Source organism: Ascaphus truei, unplaced genomic scaffold (genome assembly GCF_040206685.1).
Source record: "Ascaphus truei isolate aAscTru1 unplaced genomic scaffold, aAscTru1.hap1 HAP1_SCAFFOLD_317, whole genome shotgun sequence".
Taxonomy (NCBI): Eukaryota; Metazoa; Chordata; class Amphibia; order Anura; family Ascaphidae; genus Ascaphus; species Ascaphus truei.
In genome coordinates, this window is record NW_027456147.1 from 76,073 (window position 1) to 96,609 (window position 20,537).

At 46.8% G+C, this 20,537-nt stretch overlaps 1 pseudogene; it reads right to left on the reverse strand.

Moving 5' to 3' along the window:
- LOC142483299 (importin-8-like) overlaps positions 1-19,802 on the reverse strand; it is a 39,545-nt pseudogene extending 19,743 nt beyond the window's left edge.
- Positions 19,803-20,537: the final 735 nt, after the last annotated feature.

Below are 20,537 nucleotides of genomic sequence, written 5' to 3' on the forward strand. Positions count from 1 at the left end.
CACAGAGTTATGATGTGAAATACATGGTTACAAATACATAGTTACATCAAGTGAACAGGGTTATACATTATATACAAGACATTAATCCAAGTCATTTCCCGTTTGGAAGGAGATATCCCCAAAAGAAAACTTAGAGTAGTGGTGATCTATAGAATGGCATGACCGGTGTATGGATAGGGGAAGCAGACACTGATTTTGACCATTCTAAATCTCCAGGAAGAATATACCATACTCAAGCTACGATATTCTTAGAACACATTCGTTAAAAAGGATATATCAGAACTAAACTACAGATTCTAAACTAAGAAAACCTAAAAGTAGTTGAGCCGAGTCAGATTGCTGTAAGGTCAGCCGTAAGAGGAAATACTAATCAAATTTGAACTGTTTACTTATGAAAATAAGAAAAATAGGAGATGGGGCACACGGATTTAAAAAATAATGAAAATGTATTCAAGCATGTGCTTTAATAAATGTATGCTTTAATAAATTTTCATTATTTTTGAAATCCGTGTGCCCCATCTCCTATTTTTTTTAAAAAAATATACACCTATATCAAACAATACAAAAAAAAACTTACAGGGGAGATTCTTGCTCTATGGAATTACCAACCAAGGCTGAAGAAATGTAACCTGCTGAAAATATATTCTTTATTGTAACAGCAGGGATGATGCAGAATTTGCTTGCCGTGGAGAGTGATGGAAAAGATTTCTCTTCCTCTAGAGCCGGGGTGGGCAAAGTGAGGCCTGCAGGTCGGATGATTGCCTATGGTGCAGGCGACTGAGGCAGCGTCAGTGGCAGCAGCAGCAGCTCGGCAGCTGAGACAGTAGCATGGCTGGAGCCCACCCAGGTGGTCCTAAAATGGAAGTTAGGATGGACTGAAAGTCGGGCCCAACTTCCATAAATAACTATATGGGTGGACATCCAGCCACAGTGCCGTCACCTACGCACGCAGAGCATCTGCTGCTGCCTCCGTTGCCCGCACCCCATGTAGAGACCGGAGGAGAGGGGGAAGGGAAGTTGGGGAGAGGAGGGAGATTGAAGGACAGTGAGGGATAAAGAGGGTGAGTGAGGAGGAGGAAGGGGAGCAAGGAGGAGGAAGGGGAGGAGGAGAAAGGAGCAAGGGGATCAGAGTGAGGAGTGAATAGGGAAGATTAAAAAAAAGAAGAGTGATTATTAAAAGAGAAGAGGGAAAGTGAGTGAGAGAGTGAGGTGGGTAGGTGAGATGCCGGTTGCGAGAAGGGGAGCTATGATAAACTTTGCGAACCCCAGACTTTGTGTAGATTCTACATTATGTTTGCAGCCGGCAACGTTTACCCAAGCTTGTCAAGTGGCCCTCCAACCCCAAAAAATTGCCACCCCTGCAAGATCTATAACACAAAAAAATATTATATGCAGTGTATGTGTAGTAAACCAATGTTTGGAAACCAAACAAACCCTGGGTTTGTGCATAAAGGCCAGCCAGGCTCATGAGTCCTGTTATTTAAAACCTGAATATTTGAAAGATACCTATGATGTGTTTCTGCAAAACAAGGCCAATGATCTGTAAACATATTTCCTCCAACTGCTGTTTTACCTGAAAAAAAACAAAAGAGGCTACAATCCCGAAAATAAAAGGTGTCCCAGTAAAGAATAATTTCCAGGCACAAACAAACAAAGCAGACAGTGGAGGAAAAGAGAAGGTGCTATGCGGGATCACTCAGCAGAGAGCAGTTAAAGGCAGTAGCAGAGTGCACTCACCTCCTTGTAATCCTCCACCACGGTCAGGACAATATCGATTGTGTGCAGGATGCCCATGGCCATCACTGTCTTATCCTCCACCTCTTCATACTCCTCACTCTGAAGAACCTTGACAAATATGTCAGCCTTGAAAGAAAGACACAGTGTCACACTGGTGTCAAGATGTGAAGACTAATATCACTGCAGCGTAATTGGATAACCAGGAGGTAAATTAAACTGAGGCATAATGCGGCTTATCACACATTTAGATTTTGCATCAAGAGCTTTCACATATTTGCCTTAGAAGATTGAGATGCACAAGATGGATAAAACAAGCACCAAGACTCCTAAAATAGCAGCTGATGAACCAAATATAAACCCTTGCTGTAAAGCAGCAGGGATGGCCAACTCAGGTCCTCTAGGGCCACCTACAGGTCAGCATTTAAGGATATCCGTTTCAGCACAGGTGGGCTCAACCAGTGGCTCAGTTGTTGACTGAGCCACCTGTGCTGAAGCAGGGATATTCTTAATTCCTGATCAGTTGGTGACCATTGAGGACTGCAGTTGGACACTCCTGCTGTAAAGTATGAGATATTCCTGAGTGTTTGGAATAATGGTGATGTCTGTGATGGACAGGACAGGCAGTAAGTAGGTGATGTGATGGATGCTAAAATATCCAGTTATTTTTCCCAGAATTCCAAGATTGAAATCACTTCAATATCACATTATGATTCCAAAACGACATGCATTGCAGAGAATGTTTTTACTGGACTCCAATATGCATTGCATTGACTATACCCAACATAAACGTGTTTTTCGATCCCATACAGTACCATATGTTATAGACGTCTGCTGTAACTAAAGGGTTAACATTTCTAAAGGCAGCAGTAGTTTAGCCACAGAGTATATGCCAATGTAGGAGTGGCTCAGTGAGTAAAGACCCTGACTGGCACTGAGTTTTAAGCAGGGGAACCTGGTTCAATTCCCAGTGTCAGCTCCTTGTGACCCTGGGCAAGTCACTTAATCTCCCTGTGCCTCAGGTACCAAAAACATAGAGTGTAAGCTCCATGGGGCAGGGACCTGTGCCTGCAAAATGTCTCTAAAAGGCTACGTAAAACTAGTAGCACTATACAAGAACATGCTATTACTATGATTATTAATAATGTATTCTACTCTACATATTTGCCTCTGCACCTTTCTCGTAACTTGCCCTTGAAAGCCAGGTCAAATCCATCCTGCAACATCCCTTACACACATGTAAAAGGTGCCGTGAAAGTTCAATTCTTAAGGGAAGCCTATCCAACATCCTCCTGCCCCCATACTGACACAAGCAGAGCCAAGCTGGCCCCATACTGCTCATGGAGACCAGCTTAAGAACCAATCTGGTCAGTCTCCTAGCATTATATGTTGCTAGCCCCTCGCCCAACATTACACCCTGCCCAGCCAGTCTCTCCCCCACTATACCTTGTGCGCTCACTCTCTCCTAGAATTGACTTCATAAGCTCATGTTTACAGACTCTTTTCTCTGTCAGTGTTCATAGATTTGTGCTACGTGAAGGTGAAAGAAAACGGCGCTAACTCTATTAGTGTACACTAATAATATACAGTGAATATTTTGACCAAATCAATTAATTGTTAAACAGTGATATTGTGTTCAAATAACGTGATAATATTATTGAAAGGTTCAAACCCCCTGCTCAAACCCAGCTGGTGGGGACTGGTTTCGCTAGTCCCACAAATCGTCACTCTCCAGTTGTAATCCAGGGGGAGCATGAAGGGAAAAGAACATAAAACAAGAAAAACAATCTAAGTGCAGACAATAAAATTCAAGTGATATAAATTCTGCGTTCTTTCTTGGCTCATATGTGATGTCTACTTACAAGATGTAAGTCAAAATCAAGTGGTTTTGACACTCAATGGTCTCTGCTGTGCAGGTATTCCCACCAGGTGATAGGGTCTCCAGCTCTCAGCTCCGCAGCAAAGTGTATGTAAAATAAATACAAACCATAGTGCAGACCAGTATAATGTAAAAAAACTAGACTTTATGGGGTTTGAAAAATGAACACTTACAATAAAAACAAGTATTTCAGGCATGTACCACAATCATTGTGATCAAAGAGAGAAGATTTTTTGGTTTACACTTCAGGCTCACCCGCCTCCTCCGGTGTGACTTGGTGTGGACCACCACTCTCAGGGACTTTGTACCTCCAGCGGTGGGCGCATTGATCCAGGTCTCTCTCCCCTCGTGGGTTCCCTCTTCTGTGGGTCAATCACCTTCCCATAACAGCTGCCCGCAGGCACTGTGGAGTTCTCCACTGGGATACAGCCTCTCGGATGGATGTTTCAGCTTCACTCGCACACCGATGCGTCACTTCCGCTCCGTCCCGATACGTCACTTCCGGTCGCGGTTCTGTGAGTATCTGTCAGTAAATTTCTCCTCTCTTCTCTCTCCTCTCTGGGCGGCTACCACTCTACGCGTTTCGACAAAAAAGGGTGCGTGGCTTCCTCAGGAGTGTACCGCCCCCTAATCTAAGCCCACTTGTGAGAATAAGTAACATCTCCCCTATTATGGAAACAATGATAAGACACAATTTAACCCCTTCCCTGCTAGATAGAAATATGCTAATGTAATCATATACAGCATGAAAATATTCTGATTCAACCCTATATTACCACAGTTAATCCCTATTATATTACACTGTTTCCAATTTTTTTGGACAAAATTTAGATTCCATAGAATCACCCTCCTGACGATCAGATTACCCATAAAAAAAGCTATGAGTATTATCCGTTTTATCACCTCATATTGCGGTTCCAGAAAATAACAGGTTAATCCTGTCATGAGTCAGAGGTTTTTTTCCCTATTTGGAATCGCTCCTTCATGCATACAAAGGCACAGATGGTAATTAGTGCAGACCAGTTTTTTATGCACAAGTGTTCCAGATCAAATTCCAATTAAGGAAGGTATATAATGTTACCTTAGAGTAGGGGGCGGTACACTCCTGAGGAAGCCACACACCCTTTTTTGGCGAAACGCGTAGAGTGGTAGCCGCCCAGAGAGGAGAGAGAAGAGAGGAGAAATTTACTGACAGATACTCACAGAACCGCGACCGGAAGTGACGTATCGGGACGGAGCGGAAGTGACGCATCGGTGTGCGAGTGAAGCTGAAACATCCATCCGAGAGGCTGTATCCCAGTGGAGAACTCCACAGTGCCTGCGGGCAGCTGTTATGGGAAGGTGATTGACCCACAGAAGAGGGAACCCACGAGGGGAGAGAGACCTGGATCAATGCGCCCACCGCTGGAGGTACAAAGTCCCTGAGAGTGGTGGTCCACACCAAGTCACACTGGAGGAGGCGGGTGAGCCTGAAGTGTAAACCAAAAAATCTTCTCTCTTTGATCACAATGATTGTGGTACATGCCTGAAATACTTGTTTTTATTGTAAGTGTTCATTTTTCAAACCCCATAAAGTCTAGTTTTTTTACATTATACTGGTCTGCACTATGGTTTGTATTTCTTTTACATACACTTTGCTGCGGAGCTGAGAGCTGGAGACCCTATCACCTGGTGGGAATACCTGCACAGCAGAGACCATTGAGTGTCAAAACCGCTTGATTTTGACTTACATCTTGTAAGTAGACATCACATATAAGCCAAGAAAGAACGCAGAATTTATATCACTTGAATTTTATTGTCTGCACTTAGATTGTTTTTCTTGTTTTATGTTCTTTTCCCTTCATGCTCCCCCTGGATTACAACTGGAGAGTGTTCATAGATTGCCACATTGCATTATTGTCTCTCACCTTCTGTTACTACCTTACACAATATCTTGCTGCCTTATAATCTTATACTATATTTGTGAAAGCACTGTATGCCTGTCTGGATGTCTGCATGGTCTCTGTCCCTAGGGGAAATCTCATTGGTCCCTTGGCCCACCCTCCCCCGCACACCTCTCATTGGCCTGAGGCGGAGTGACGGGCCAAAGGACACACACACACACACACACACCCCTCTCTCTCTCTGTCCTCTCCCCCCAAACCATCACACTCACCTCCCCCCCTCCCCGGTGCTCCACTCAGCTCCCCCCCCCCGGTGCTCCGCTCAGCTCCCCCCCCCGGTGCTCCGCTCAGCTCCCCCCCGATGCTCCGCTCAGCTCCCCCCCGGTGCTCCGCTCAGCTTTCCCCCCCGGTGCTCCGCTCAGCTTTCCCCCCCTGTGCTCTGCTCAGCTCCCCCCCCTGTGCTCCGCTCAGCTCCCCCCCCGGTGCTCCGCTCAGCTCCCCCCCGGTGCTCCGCTCAGCTCCCCCCCGGTGCTCCGCTCAGCTCCCCCCCGGTGCTCTGGGGGGGGGACACTGTGTGTGTGTGTGTGTGTGACACTGTGTGTGTGGGGGGGGGGACACTGTGTGTGTGTGTGTGTGTGTGTGTGTGTGTGTGTGTGACACTGTGTGTGTGTGTGTGTGTGTGTGTTACACTGTGTGTGAGTGTGACACTATGTGTGTGTGTGAGTCACTGTGTGTGTGTCAGACACTCTAGGGTGGGGACCGGAGCTACGCATGGGGGGGGGTCCCGTCCACTGTCCCCCCCCCTCCCATCCACTGCCCCCCCCCTCCCGTCCACTGTCCCCCCCTCCTCCTGTCCACTGTCCCTCCCCCTCCCCTCCTCCTGTCCACTGTCCCTCCCCCCGTCCCCTCCTCCTGTTCACTGTCCCTCCCCTCCTCCCCCCTTTCCCCCCCCTTCTCCTAGCGGGAAATTTAACTCATGGGCAACGCCTGGTCTTTCAGCTAGTGAAAGATAAAAATATGTATATCTCTTTATTTATATAGCACCATTAATGTACATAGTGCTTCACAGCAGTAATACACTTGACAATCTTATATAAATAACAAATAATACAAACAACAGATCAGTGCTCCAGACAAAAGTAACATTTAGGAAAAGGAGTTCCTGCTCCGAAGAGCTTACAATCTAATTGATAGGTAGGAAGGACGTACAGAGACAGTAGGAAGGCATTCTGGTAAGTGCTTCTGCAGGGGGCCAAGCTTAAATATACATTACATATAAAGAAAATATTTTCCCACTTACCAGATGCCTTGTCATGTCTACTGCAATGGGAGCCACCTCCTGGCTGTATTCACAGATCCTCTTCTGAATAACGTTGGTCAGGTCATCGTTCTCCGTCTCTTTGACTATGTGAAGCAGTTCTTGCATAACATGCCTGATGTATGGTCTCAAATGCTCTTTAGCTAGGAGACACAAAGCTGCAGTCAGGAAGTAACTACAAGACAACACAGCAAAGATCCAAATCACAAGACAGCCAATAATAAAGCAGCCAACCATGAGGCAGCAGCCAAATTACATGCAGCGAGAGAGCCAATCACAAGAAAGCCAAGAAAATAGAAGAAGAGGTAGCAAAAGAAAGAATGGATTCAGTGCCAAATACATGTCAGATTGATAACAGACAGAGAGTAAGGGGAGAACATTGTTAGATCCCGCAATTATCCCATCTAGGAACCATAAACAGCATAATGCTTCACAAATGTCCATCACTTGTCTTACCTGGCCCCTGGTTGCTTATCAACATCTGCAGTGCGATCGCAGCCTCCACTTTCACCGGCAGCTCTTTATCCCCAATGAGACTTTTCTTTGCAACTCCACCGCATTTCTCAGGTTCAGCTCATTATGGAATTTTAATGTACTGAATGAGTGAAGGACCCAGCAGGACTGTAACACAAGAGAAAGAACATGTAAGACGTTGGGATACAGCCACTCGCTTTATTAATAATTCAACCGACCGTAAGAACGCACTCTTGCCCGGAGGTAGCCCAGGTCAGAGGAGAAGAGGGGGAAGACCTGATTCTGAAGAAAACCTTCCATCTGATCCTTGTATACAGATTTCTGTAAGGAAGTGAAAAATGAACATATTAAGTAAAAACATTGTGCTATGAATAATATATACCATGGTCTGCCTCACTCTGCTCTGCGGTGTCAACGTGTTGCAGAATCCAAACACAGCAAAAAAAAATTACAAATACTACATCTGTGGGAACATCTGGAATTACAAGGTCAGAATTGAGACAAACCAACCTGTCGACTGTCTATAGAAGGAGAAGAAAAGAATATCCAGACACTCCTATGGTCTAGATTAAAAAAGTATAACATTTATTGAACTGGATCAACATTTCAGTCCCACCTTGGATCTTTGTGTGATGTTTTGTGCATGCTATAAACATGCTATCTTGACAAAGCCAACAAACTGTGCTTATTCATCAGGATCACAAAGATTAAATTAATACCAATACAGTACTGGACACATATGTAGACAAATCTATGTCTTGAAATATACTATACAGTATGCACATATATCACACACATATTACAGTCTTACAGAATGGCTGATCTCGCTCAGACCCGTGGTTTATTTTTGTCTTAGAGTTATCATTTCGTGTGGTTACTACCAAGGATTTAAGATAAAGAATTTAGGATGAGGTGTTTGTAAAAGTACAGAGAGAGAAAGCTTACTGTTGATGCCCTCGTCAAACATTCATTTACTTGTTTTGTATTATTGCTGTTTTATAAAACATTTTTACTTAGTGTATTTTTTCAAAAGCAAATATTAAAAAAGTGCACACTACAGTATTTACATGACAAAGATTATGCTAAAACCGCTGTATACATATGAGAAATTGTGTCGCAAACAAACCGTGTCCGTGTCCGTGTCGAGGGAGAGGGCGAGTGCCTTGCACAGTACGAGTTTCAGATCTGTACGTAAGTTGTCATGGAACAAGAACTACATTTCTGATTCACCCCCCTCTCTCCTTTGCAGCTTCTGCCTGTCAGATCTTATTCTCAGCTGCATGGAGTTTGCACACACATTCTGTGCCTGCGTGACATGCAACAATGTTGCCTTTCTTGCCTCTGGGCATGAAATCAGTGAGCTGCTACTGCAGCCTCTGAGATCCTCACCAGAATGGGCTAGTCTGCCCCCCCTCCTGTTTGTTCAAGATAGTCTGTCCCAAGGCTATTTCCTTTACCCACATTGCTCCTCACTTCCTTTTCCACCCTAGATCACAGTGAGTACAGACATGTCTGCATCCACCCCTGGTAAGGCCTTTCTCTCTTACCATAGTCTAACCTCATAGAAGCATCCCACATAGAGAAGTACTCTCTGCCTACACTACACCTACAAGTTCCTGTTGTTTTCTACTCCTGCAATAAAGTTAAGAAAGACATTAAGGACTTGTCATGCTTTGGAAGAGGGAAGACATGAGTTAAAGCTAACTGAAGCTATTCATACCTCAACACGTGACCCTAGCTTCAGGATATAAGTAGATATATCATTTCTTTTAAATATTTGTCACTCATATACAGTTAGGTCCGGAAATAATTGGACACTGACACAATTTTCATAATTTTGGCTCTGTACGCCACCACAATGAATTTGAAATGAAACAACCGAGATGCAATAGAAGTGCAGACTTTCAGCTTTAATTCAAGGGGTAGAACAAAAATATCATATGAAACTTTAGGAATTGCAACCATTTTCATACACAGTCCCCTTATTTCAGGGGCTCAAATGTAATTGGACAAATTAACACAATAAATAAAATGTTAATTTTTAATACTTTGTCGAGAATCCTTTGCAGGCAATGACTGCTTGAAGACTGGAACGCATGGACATCACCAAACGCTGTGTTTCCTCCTTTGCTATGCTTTGCCAGGCCTTTACTGCAGCTGTCTTCAGTTCTTTGTTCGTGGGTCTTTCTGTCTTAAGTTTTGTCTTCAGCAAGTGAAATGCATGCTCGAACGGGTTGAGATCAGGTGATTGACTCGGCCATTGCAGAATATTCCACTTTTTGCCTTAAAAAACTCCTGCGTTCCCCCCGTTACCCCTTCCCATCAGTTTGTCAATTACACTACCCCCCACCCTTTCCCCTTATCAGCAAGTCTCTCCCTACAAACTACTCTAAAATGTCCACTAATCCACAGAGAATATAAGGGAACATTGTCCCAGAATATCCTAATGTGGAGTCAAGGCTTACAGCTGTTTTCACAAACATTGCGTCACATGTAAATAAAGTGCAGTTTTGATTTATTTATTTTGTACTATTTTCTTTTTAAAAAATGCACATATTAAAAAGTGACGTTTTATGAAACAACAATAAAAAATCTAGCAAATGAATGTTTATGAGTATCAACAGTAGGCTCTTTCTGTACTTCTACAAAGACCTCATCCTAAAATATTACAGAATTACCTTCAATAAGATCTCTGCCAGGGACCCCACAACATGCAGAGCCCCATCCTTCTTCCGAGGATCTACAGAGGACGCTGTAAGGATCTGGTAACAAAAGGCCATCATCTTCGGCAAGACCTAAAGCAAAGAGACATTTAATGTCTGGCCGACAGAAATCCAGACATTCATCCAGTCTCAAGCCCACCTCTTTTCTTTTCTTTGATGCAGTATATAGAAGGTTTTGTGCTGCGGAGGATGGAAACACACAGTCTTCAAATACATCTAGGAAACAAAGAAAGTAGATGGGTGTGTAATGAGCACCTATACACATGTAGAGAACTATATGATATGGCAGTTATGCCATTCAAATAAACACGTTTAACCAGTGTCCAGCTAGGTGTCGCCCAAATCAAGAAACGAGAGGGTTCATGGAGGATTACAGATACACGTGGAAATATCGAGGAAACAAAGATTGAAAGTGTACAGATTTTTTCACCCATCACCAACCAAAGGAGCTGTCCAGCACTGAGAACCTATCATTTGTACACCGTGACAATTCCTACCAATGAGGTGTGGAGATTGGCCAGACATGGCATAACATGAAGATACAAATTGGGATGTCTTTCTGATTTCAGATGATTTGCAGATGGTGACTACATGTCACCCCTTGCTCCCCCTTTTCCGGATTACCCTCTATTTTGCCTTTTTGCATACAGTAATTGCTCTTTTTTTACATTTATGTATATTTGTTCTTCTGCAACCCATACAACTTGCACAGTAAAAAAAAAAAATATAAGGGGGGGGGGGGGAGAGATTACCAAACTTCATGCGAATATATTCATAGGGATCGTCCTGCCACAGATCCTCATCCTCGTAGCACATAAGAGGGAAAATGACATCTTCAGCAATACCCTAGGAGAGAAGAACATATCCTGGGTGGGGAGGCCTCCAGAAGAAACACAATATTCTACTTAACCAAAAAAGCTGAAGCAGGCAGAAAAAGTAAAATGAATAGGGCAGCATTAACAGGCGAAATACTAAACATTTAAATATCATGGCGGTCTAATAACGAGCACGGACAGTATGACACATGAACTATGGTATTATCTGTGAAAGATTGATAGAACCTGGTGTTCTAACCGTGTTAAAGCCACAAACAACTTCTGAGTGTCACAAAGATATCCCAGCTCCTCCTCCGAGTTATCAGTCAGGCACACAGTGGGAGAGGCCACTTTCTTTCTATTTTGCACTCACCTGCATGTGTGGCTTCAGCTGCTTCCACGTGACGGAGTGAGACAAACCTAGGTTCAGATAGTTGAGTGTCTGCTGGAGAACCTGCGGGGCGATATATTGATCCTGTCGATGTTACTCCAATACCTTCAACAGAACCTAGTGCAGGAGCAATTTAACCTTCAGCCAACAGTGGTAGTTGCATGTGCGGCAATTTAACCCCAACCCTACGCTGGGAGGCCTGGTACACTGCAATAAAGAGGTTAAGAATTAAAGCCTCCAAACGGAGGCTTGCTATACATGGCAAAAAGATGCATTGCGTACACAGCAAACCTCTACTTTTCTGTTTCATTCAGGGACAATGGGGTTGACATATCTATGGGATCAGTTGGACAGCTCAACACTAGGGAAGAGGGGGCCTTGATAGGGAGTAAGGCTGCCAGTATATGCAGACCATAAGAACAGATCTTGCGAGTCTGAACATCCTTGTAAGAGATGCCTCCGTCTCACATTTCAAACCTTGCAGCTCTAGACTTGGAGACATAATGTGATTCTCCACAAGATAATATATTGGCATCTCTGGTTGTACAAGGGTCAAGCACAATGCAGACAACTCACGGGACAGAATCACTGCTTCAGTCTAAACTTCAGAAATCAAATTGCACTAAAAATGGCAAAATCCCCTTCTCTATTGGACATTGCCAGGGGTGGGCGATATAATTACAGACCCCTCCCCCCCGACAAGATGATCATATCCTGTAAATCAAGCATGTCAAACTCAAATGCTAACAAGCCAAATAAACAAGGTTTAAGTCTAGGTGGGACGCAAAAAAATAAAAACTTACATTTTCATAGAACCGTAGGTTTATTTCGAAAAGTACAGTGTGTGTGTGTGTGTGTGTGTGTGTCTGTGTGTGTGTCGGATGACCTAAAAAAAAAAAAGCCAGATGTGAATGATTCTGAACGCATTAACCAGTGTCAGGATGCCCCCTCTTAACAATTTCCAAAGCAGCAATCCCACCTGGGATCTTACCTGATCCACAGTCTCTCAACGTAGTATACTGGAGGGGAGGTGTTCCTTACCTGTCTTCTAATGTCCCCCATGTGAAACTTGAGAGTCAGGTCTGGAAGAAAGCAGAATAGGTTATTTCGGTGTAGGTATAGGGCAGTTAAGATAAAAACGAAGAGAGTGGGTGAGGGTGACAGACAGAGAGAGGGTGACACAGAGAGAGAGAGAGGGTGACACAGAGAGAGACAGACAGAGAGGGAGGCAGACAGAGAGAGAGGGAGGAAGACAGAGAGGGAGGGAGGGAGGCAGACAGAGAGGGAGGGAGGCAGACAGAGAGGGAGGGAGGCAGACAAAGAGGGAGGGAGGGAGGCAGACAGAGAGGGAGGGAGAGAGGCAGACAGAGAGGGAGGGAGGGAGAGAGGCAGACAGAGAGGGAGGGAGGGAGAGAGGCAGACAGAGAGGGAGGGAGGGAGGCAGACAGAGAGGGAGGGAGGCAGACAGAGAGGGAGGCAGACAGAGAGGGAGGGAGGCAGACAGAGAGGGAGGGAGGCAGACAGAGAGGGGGGGAGGCAGACTGACAGGGGCAGAGGGAGGTAGGCAGAGAGGGAGGCAGGCAGGCAGACAGAGAGGGAGGGAGGCAGACAGAGAGGGAGGCAGACAGAGAGGGAGGGAGGCAGACAGAGAGGGAGGGAGGCAGACAGAGAGGGAGGCAGACAGAGAGGGAGGGAGGCAGAGAGGGAGGGAGGCAGAGAGGGAGGGAGGCAGACAGAGAGGGTGGGAGAGTGAGAGAGGGTGGGAGAGACAGAGAGAGTGAGAGACAGAGTGAGAGAGACAGAGAGAGTGAGAGAGAGTGAGAGAGACAGAGAGAGTGAGAGAGACAGAGAGAGTGAGAGTGAGAGAGAGTGAGAGAGACAGAGAGAGTGAGAGAGACAGAGAGAGTGAGAGAGACAGAGAGAGTGAGAGAGTGAGACAGACAGAGAGAGACAGAGAAACAGAGAGAGAGAAACAGAGAGTGAGAGAAACAGATGGAGAGTGAGAGAGACAGGGAGATAGAGAGAGAGGGGGAGAGAGGGTGGTTGACTGACTCACCAGGCCCGGGACGTCAACCCCGGCAGACCCCCTGTTGGCGGCCTTGTCCCTCATTCTCTACTTCCCCCCCATTTTTCCCCCCATTTTCTCTCCCTTCCCTCCCCCATTCTCGCAATCCCCTCTTCTCTCTCCCCACCCATCTCCCTCTCCCCCCCCTCCATTCTCTCCCCCCCCTCCATTCTCTCCCCCCCCCCATTCTCTCTCTGACCTGCACAGACGCACACAGCCACTGACCTACAGACACACACAGACAGACCAACAAAGACACTGACCACGCACAGACACCCACACAGTCACTGCTGGTCTGCATAGACATACACACACAGCCACTGATACACACACACACACACACACTCCCTCCCCCCCCCCACACACACACTCTCCCCCCCACACACAGGGGCAGGGGGTGACAGGGGCAGGGGTTGACAGGGGGTGACAAAGGCAGGGGGGTGACGGGCAGGGGGTGACAGGGGTTGACAGGGGCAGGGGTTGACAGGGGGTGACAGAGGCAGGGGGTGTGTGGATGGACGTTCACAGAGGTACACACTTAGGAGGCTTTATAATGTGAAATTATAATAGGCTTTATTGTGCCTGTTCCTTTTCATCAGGAAATTATCCAAACACAGGGGGGGAACAAAGCTTCCATTCACTTGGGAGTATTTCTAGTGAAATCCTATGCAATTAGTTCACATCTCCTATTAGTTAAGCAGTTCTCGCAGCCCCAAAACATATAGCATGAAAATAAGCAGATATAAGCAGTCTCTTAAGAATAAAAGTCTTATCTGTTTCTTGGAGGGAAAATCTTCTCACTGTCCCTGCTTCAGCTCCCTTGTCTCCAGGGTTGGTCAGCATACAGGTTTAGAAGGTTTCCCTGTGTCTTGAAAGCCTCTCTGCTATCTCTTTTGCAGAGCTCAAGACCAGTGTGTCTCTAAGTTCAGCTCAGGTGTCAGCTAAAGAGTTCTCACTTCCTGTTTCAAAAGACAGGCTTTCTAAGCCATCTAATAAGGCAGGTGGTGTTTAGTAATTAACTACCAGAGGTTAACCACCACACTGCTGGATTAGAGGCACATTACCTGAATAGGGATAAGTCTCCTGTTACAGGGTGGCAGGGGGTGACAGGGGGTGACAGAGGCAGGGGGTGGCAGGGGGTGACAGATGCAGGGGGTGAAAGGGGCAGGGGGTGACTGGGGGTGAAAGAGGCAGGGGGTGACAGGGGCAGGGGGTGACTGGGGGTGATAGAGGCAGGGGGTGAAAGAGGGTGACAAGAGGCAGGGGGTGAAAGGGGCAGGGGGTGACAGAGGCAGGGGGTGACAGAGGCAGGGGGTGACAGAGGCAAGGGGTGACAGGGGTTGACAGGGGCAGGGGGTGACAGGGGCAGGGGGTGACAGGGGCAGGGGTTGACAGAGGCAGGGGGTGACGGGCAGGGCTTGACAGGGGGTGATATGGACACGGGGTGGCAGGGTGTGGCAGAGGCAGGGGGTGACAGAGGCAGGGGGTGACAGAGGCAGGGGGTGGCAGATGCAGGGGGTGAAAGGGGCATGGGGTGACTGGGGGTGACAGAGGCAGGGGATGACAGGGGCAGGGGGTGACAGGCAGGGGGTGACAGAGGCAGGGGGTGACGGGGTGACAGAGGCAGGGGGTGACAGGGGCAGGGGGTGACAGAGGCAGGGGGTGACAGAGGCAGGGGGTGACACGGGGTGGCAGGGGTTGGCAGGGGGTGAAAGGGGCAGGGGGTGACATGGACAGGGGGTGACAGGGGCAGGGGGTGACAGGGGCAGTGGGTGACAGGGGCAGGGGGTGACAGGGGCAGGGGGTGACAGAGGGTGACAGAGGCAGGGGGTGACGGGGTGGCAGGGGTTGGCAGGGGGTGACGGGCAGGAGGTGACAGGGGCAGGGGGTGACAGGGGTCGGGTGGGTGACCCCAGGCTGGCCCCCATGCCTCATCAGCATTTTGTCCTTACCTTATTCCCAGGCTTCCAGGCAGGAGGCAGTCCCACAGACGTCTCTGAAGCTTTCTCCGCCGGTGGAGTTGGCTCCGCCTCTGCTGTGCTCTCCACATCCCACACATGGCACGAGTGCAGGATGACTGCGCCCGGCCACCATACAGCCCCAGCAGGCCAGCTCTTCCTTCAGCCGTGCTTGCCACCTCCGCCCGCCACCGCACTCGCAACTCTCGGTCACACGCTTGCTACCGCCGCCCACGCGCTCGCCCTCTGCAGGGATCACTGCATTCAGGGGAAATCTTGTGTCCCTGCGATCCCAGTGATTTGGATCTAGGGGAGAAACCCAGTGCTGCTGCTGTTCTCATCCTTGTACAATACATTATGCAGGAGGCTTGTGACTTCCAGGTCTGAGACCTATGGGATAGGTATATACCTTGTGCCCTCCTCCCGGAGGGGGCATGATAGTGATTTCCATGCTGCAGTGCTGGAGAGGAAAGCTCATCATTCATGTAAGCCTGAGAGCTGAACACACACACACACAAACACTGAGATACACACACACACTGAGATGCTCACTCACACATTCACTCAAACACACACACACTCCCCCCCCCCCCAGGTTTACCAGGCTTCAAGGAGAATGTCTCCGCCGGGGTTTTGACTCCGCCCCCGTGTCCTCCCACACACGGCACGAGTGCAGATTGACTGCACCCGGCCACCGTACGCCTCCAGCCCCTGCAGGCCAGATTTTACTTCCGCCCGTGCTACTCTCTTCCCCCACACCCGCGCTCGCTTCTCCCGCGGCCAAAACTTTTAACCGCCGCCCACGCGCTCGTCGACACACACGACCGCCGCGCTGGTTGTGAGCGGACCACAAAAATATCCGTTGCGGGCTGCCGCATGTTTGACATGCCTGCTGTAAATCATATCAGATGCTGATTCCCACTACCAACTCATATAATCCAATCCCCCCCACAAACCTAGAAATACAAGCAGTAGGCAACAAAACAACACATCTACATTCCCCCCCAACATAATGCCTGATTCACCTTAAGGTTGAGATCTCCCTACATTGCTATTTATTTCCAACAACCTATTCATTAGAGGCATATTGTCAGCAGTACAATTATTTTTACCATGGCAATATTTTTATGCCACATGCATATGAGGGGGGTGGGGGGGCAGACACTATAAACCAGGGGTCTCAAACTCAGTCCTCATGGGCTACCAACAGGCCAGCTTTTATCAATATCCCTGCTTCAGCACATGTGGCTCCATCAGTGGCTTAGTGGAAGACTGCACCACCTGTGCTGAAGCAGGGATATCCATAAAAACTGGCCTGTTAGTGGCCCTTGAGGACTGACTTTGAGACCCCTGATATAAACACTGTAGTGGAAGCGGGACCTAAGGGAGCAAGAGCTGAAAAGAAGAAAAAGGAGATTAAAAAAAACCTAAAAAACAAAACCCCATTGAAGAGGGAACAAAAGGAGATATGAAGGCAGAGGATCTAATTCTCACCATCAACGCCGATATGGTCAGGGATTAGAGAGGGCCACCATGCCCCTGAATTAGGCCTCGAAGGAGACTGAAGTTTTGTTTGTTTTTTATTTCTATTTTTGGAGCAAAGATTCGGTGGATTGAGCCATGTTTGTCAAAACGTCGCTTTTGTTTGTTTCTGAATTTGGCATATTTATTTTTATAGCATCATGTAGATTTCAGTGTTAATTGTGACCCAGAAGAGTTCACTGCTGATAGAGTAGAGTACGGTGGAGTTTTTATGTACGCTTTACCACTTGAGCATCATTGGCCAACTAAGCCCTCATTGGCAGGGACAAGCGCGGCTCCAGGGCTTCCTACTTATTTTATTCTTACAGACCCGTAGTGCCCGAACCAGTGCTTTTGCTGCTCTCTGTACCAATTTGGGTATGCCTGGGCTTACCCCCACAGAGACTTCTTTAGTTGCATTGGTTCACGTTTCTTGATTTTAGGAGGTCAGGATATAGAGCAAGGGAAGTACCTTTGGTCCTACAGATCGCAGGGAACGGGCCAAAAGAAGGGGTCTATCCCCGAAACGTTATCCCCATCAATTGCCTTTATTCTGTTAAACGCCCCCCTTTTCCCCCCCCCTCCCCTCCCCTCCCATCTGTTTTCCCTTCCTTCCCCAATCCCTTGTCCTCCCTTTTCACCTTTTTTACTCACAGGTATTTTTTTTACACCTTGAGTAACTGCTTCCCCTTTTTTTGCAATTACTGTGCATCTATGTCTGTATGTTATGTTCGCTGATATGTGTTCACATTAAATGTACTATTTTGCTTATATCCAGAGTATCATCGCATTGAGTGCAGCTTTGGTTTCATTCTGAATAAAGCCCAAACAATCTATTAGCATGAAATATTATTTCTACATTTTCTATAACAAAACGTATAAAGACTGCAATTCATTATCATTAGCCCATTAATATATTCTAACTTTACCTCCAGGCTGCCCTTACGACGTATCCAGTAGGTCATGGGGGCTGGCACACCGGGGGTCTTATGACTTACAGGGAACGTCATACTATTGGAACGGAAGCAGAGTCGTGTTTAAGACACGGGGAGGCCAGATTTTCCTGAGATATTTACATTCTCGTGTGCCGTTGTTTCTGGTCACTTTTGGGAAATTAACATGGCTGCCACCCAAGCCCCACTCCCACATTTCAGCTTCTTTTTGGAGAACCACAGCAACCTGTTTTTATTTTACTGGGACATACAGTAAACATCTTTGGAACCACAGGGTCCCACAGAGCTAGGAATAATGTTACCTAACTCCCGGGGACTCCCCAGTCACAATTATGTAAAAGAACAACAGGGATTTATGCTTTTACTGGATTGATGTCCCATAACTCTACCAACCCTCACCATAAATTCACCCTACCCAGGGCTGGACTGGCTGGGGTAGAAGGCAGCAATTCCCCTGGGCCGCCTTAATTACTTGGACCAGTGTCTAAGAAACAAAATCTTTCTGACCTCAACAGCTGAAAGCTGTATCTGTCTCAGGATGCGGTAAGCAGTAGGACCCATGGGAAACCTAATTCTCACCTCTCTACTTTACCAGCTCCCTACCTGCTGCAGAGTTATATAGAGAAGTGGCCTTCCCTGGCATTGAGGAGACAGACATGGGAAAATACATTGTGGTGAGACACAGGGATCAGGGTTGAGACATAAGGCACATGCCAAAGAGACTCAAGAAGTGGAGAGAAACCGGTTCAAGGCAGACAGACACAACAAATTGTAAATGGGTAATGGGCTGAAAAGGCAAATCAGGGAGCCTCCAGAAGCACTCTACTCTAAAAGGTAACTGGGAAATTGCCTAAGATGTGCTTTGACATAGCTTATGTCCATATTATGTATTTATGAACTACTGCCCGTGTGTATCTATCCAATTTCAGAAGTTCATGTATTTGTTTCCGTGGGATACTAGTCCATGAGCAGTAGGTTGTGTTTGCCCACAGGCTACAATTTGTCAGCCAGCCCCTGTCCCTAGCCCTGCAACAATGCCATAATCTTTCATTTCAAATCTCTGAAGTGTTACCTGCTGAATCCCAACAGCGTATGTCTTCAGAAAAAACTCTGAAAATTCAAAATATTCCTTGGTGACGTTCCCCGGGCTCCCATACCTACCAAGGACAAGGCACTCATCAGCAACAGGCACAGTACAACTCACAACTCATGCAGGAGTGAGGGGAGCATGTCAGGCCCACACAGACATGCAATGGGGAGGAAAAGGACCATGGCCACCATGACCAGTCCACACAGACATGCCATGGGGGGGGGGGGGGTGGAGAGAGAAAGGGGACCATGACCAGCCCACACAGACATGTGGAGGGACAAAGTCCAGGCCACAGACATGATGGGGAATTAAATAGTCACATTAGGGTGAGAAGTAGGAGAAGGATGTGTTGGGATTTAGTAATAGTAGCCCACAAAGTGATGTGTGGTGCAATGGGGACACAACAACCCACAAAGCCGAGCCGAGAAACAGAAACACAAAAATTGAACATGGATCTTCTAAGAGTGAAATCAGTGAATAGACAAGGATGCTATGTAATTCCATTACAAATTGTGTAGGGAGCGTAACTAAAACAGGTCCTAAAGCGCAATCCACACTGCTCGCCATTTTTTGCAGTATAAAGTTTTACACTTTCCAATGCTGTTTTTTTATTTTAAGAACAGGACATGCTAAAGGGATCAAGGTATTAACATTATATGAGAAACTCAAAGGCTTCTGAGGAGGACCAAGTGAACACATGACAGTGACATTTTCTTTGGGAGGGGCCATGTGGGAAGGGAATAGAGAAAGTGCGTGGCTTTCTCTCGTTTAATAGATATATATTTTTTTAGGGGGGGTCCAAAGTGTGGTACTCCCCCCGTCAATACGCCACACAGGCCACTAGCTCCCTGATTGCCCAGGGAATGTGTCACCTGGTACAGGACTAAACAGGAACGTTACCGCTCAAATAGACGCGTGATGACGTGAAGCGCCCACTTCTTACACTTCCACCACAACAGCTCCGGACAATCATCCTCATCCACCTGCAATGTTTCCTGTCAGACAGAAGATAGTCAACAAACTGTTATACTGTAAATAGACAGAACTTCTGTTCAGCATGAAATAAGCTGTGCAGCTTCATGGAGCAGATGTGAACTCCCCATTTATTCAGAGCTCACCCTGCCACCCCACATTTACTGCTGAACCTACTCCCTTTCTTGGTGAAACTGCATCAGATTTCACCGTCCAGTTTATCCAGACTAATTTCACTCCATTTGCTTGTTCTGTGATGAGAACATACAGCATAACAGAGCTTGTGCTGCTACAGGCTGAAAATATATACAGCACAAAGCAATAAAGAAATTCTAATTTAAAAGGCAGCAGCTTGATCTGACTAAGAGACCATCACCAAGTGACATGGACAAAGTCTGTGGAGATAGCCCAAGCCCCTATGGGCAGGTACAACACCCCAATCATTCGTTGATAAAGGTACCATTGTTGTAACAAAATGTTGGCATTAGAACATGCTTAAATATGTTATATAGTTTTTCATATCTTTAAGGTGTGCCAAGGTAAGCTGGCTCCTGGTATCCTGCCTCTCTATTTATGCCCTTTTAAAAGGTTATTATGCTGCTAATCTTCTAACCTCACACAACACCATCTCTGAAAATGTCAAGGTCCATCATGAAAACGCGATTTATTCGTGCGAATAATGCAAAGCAGATTATCCACGTCCAGTCTTACTGGAGGCACGTCCCTGTCAGTGATGCTGCTGAAAACACTCATCCATTGGG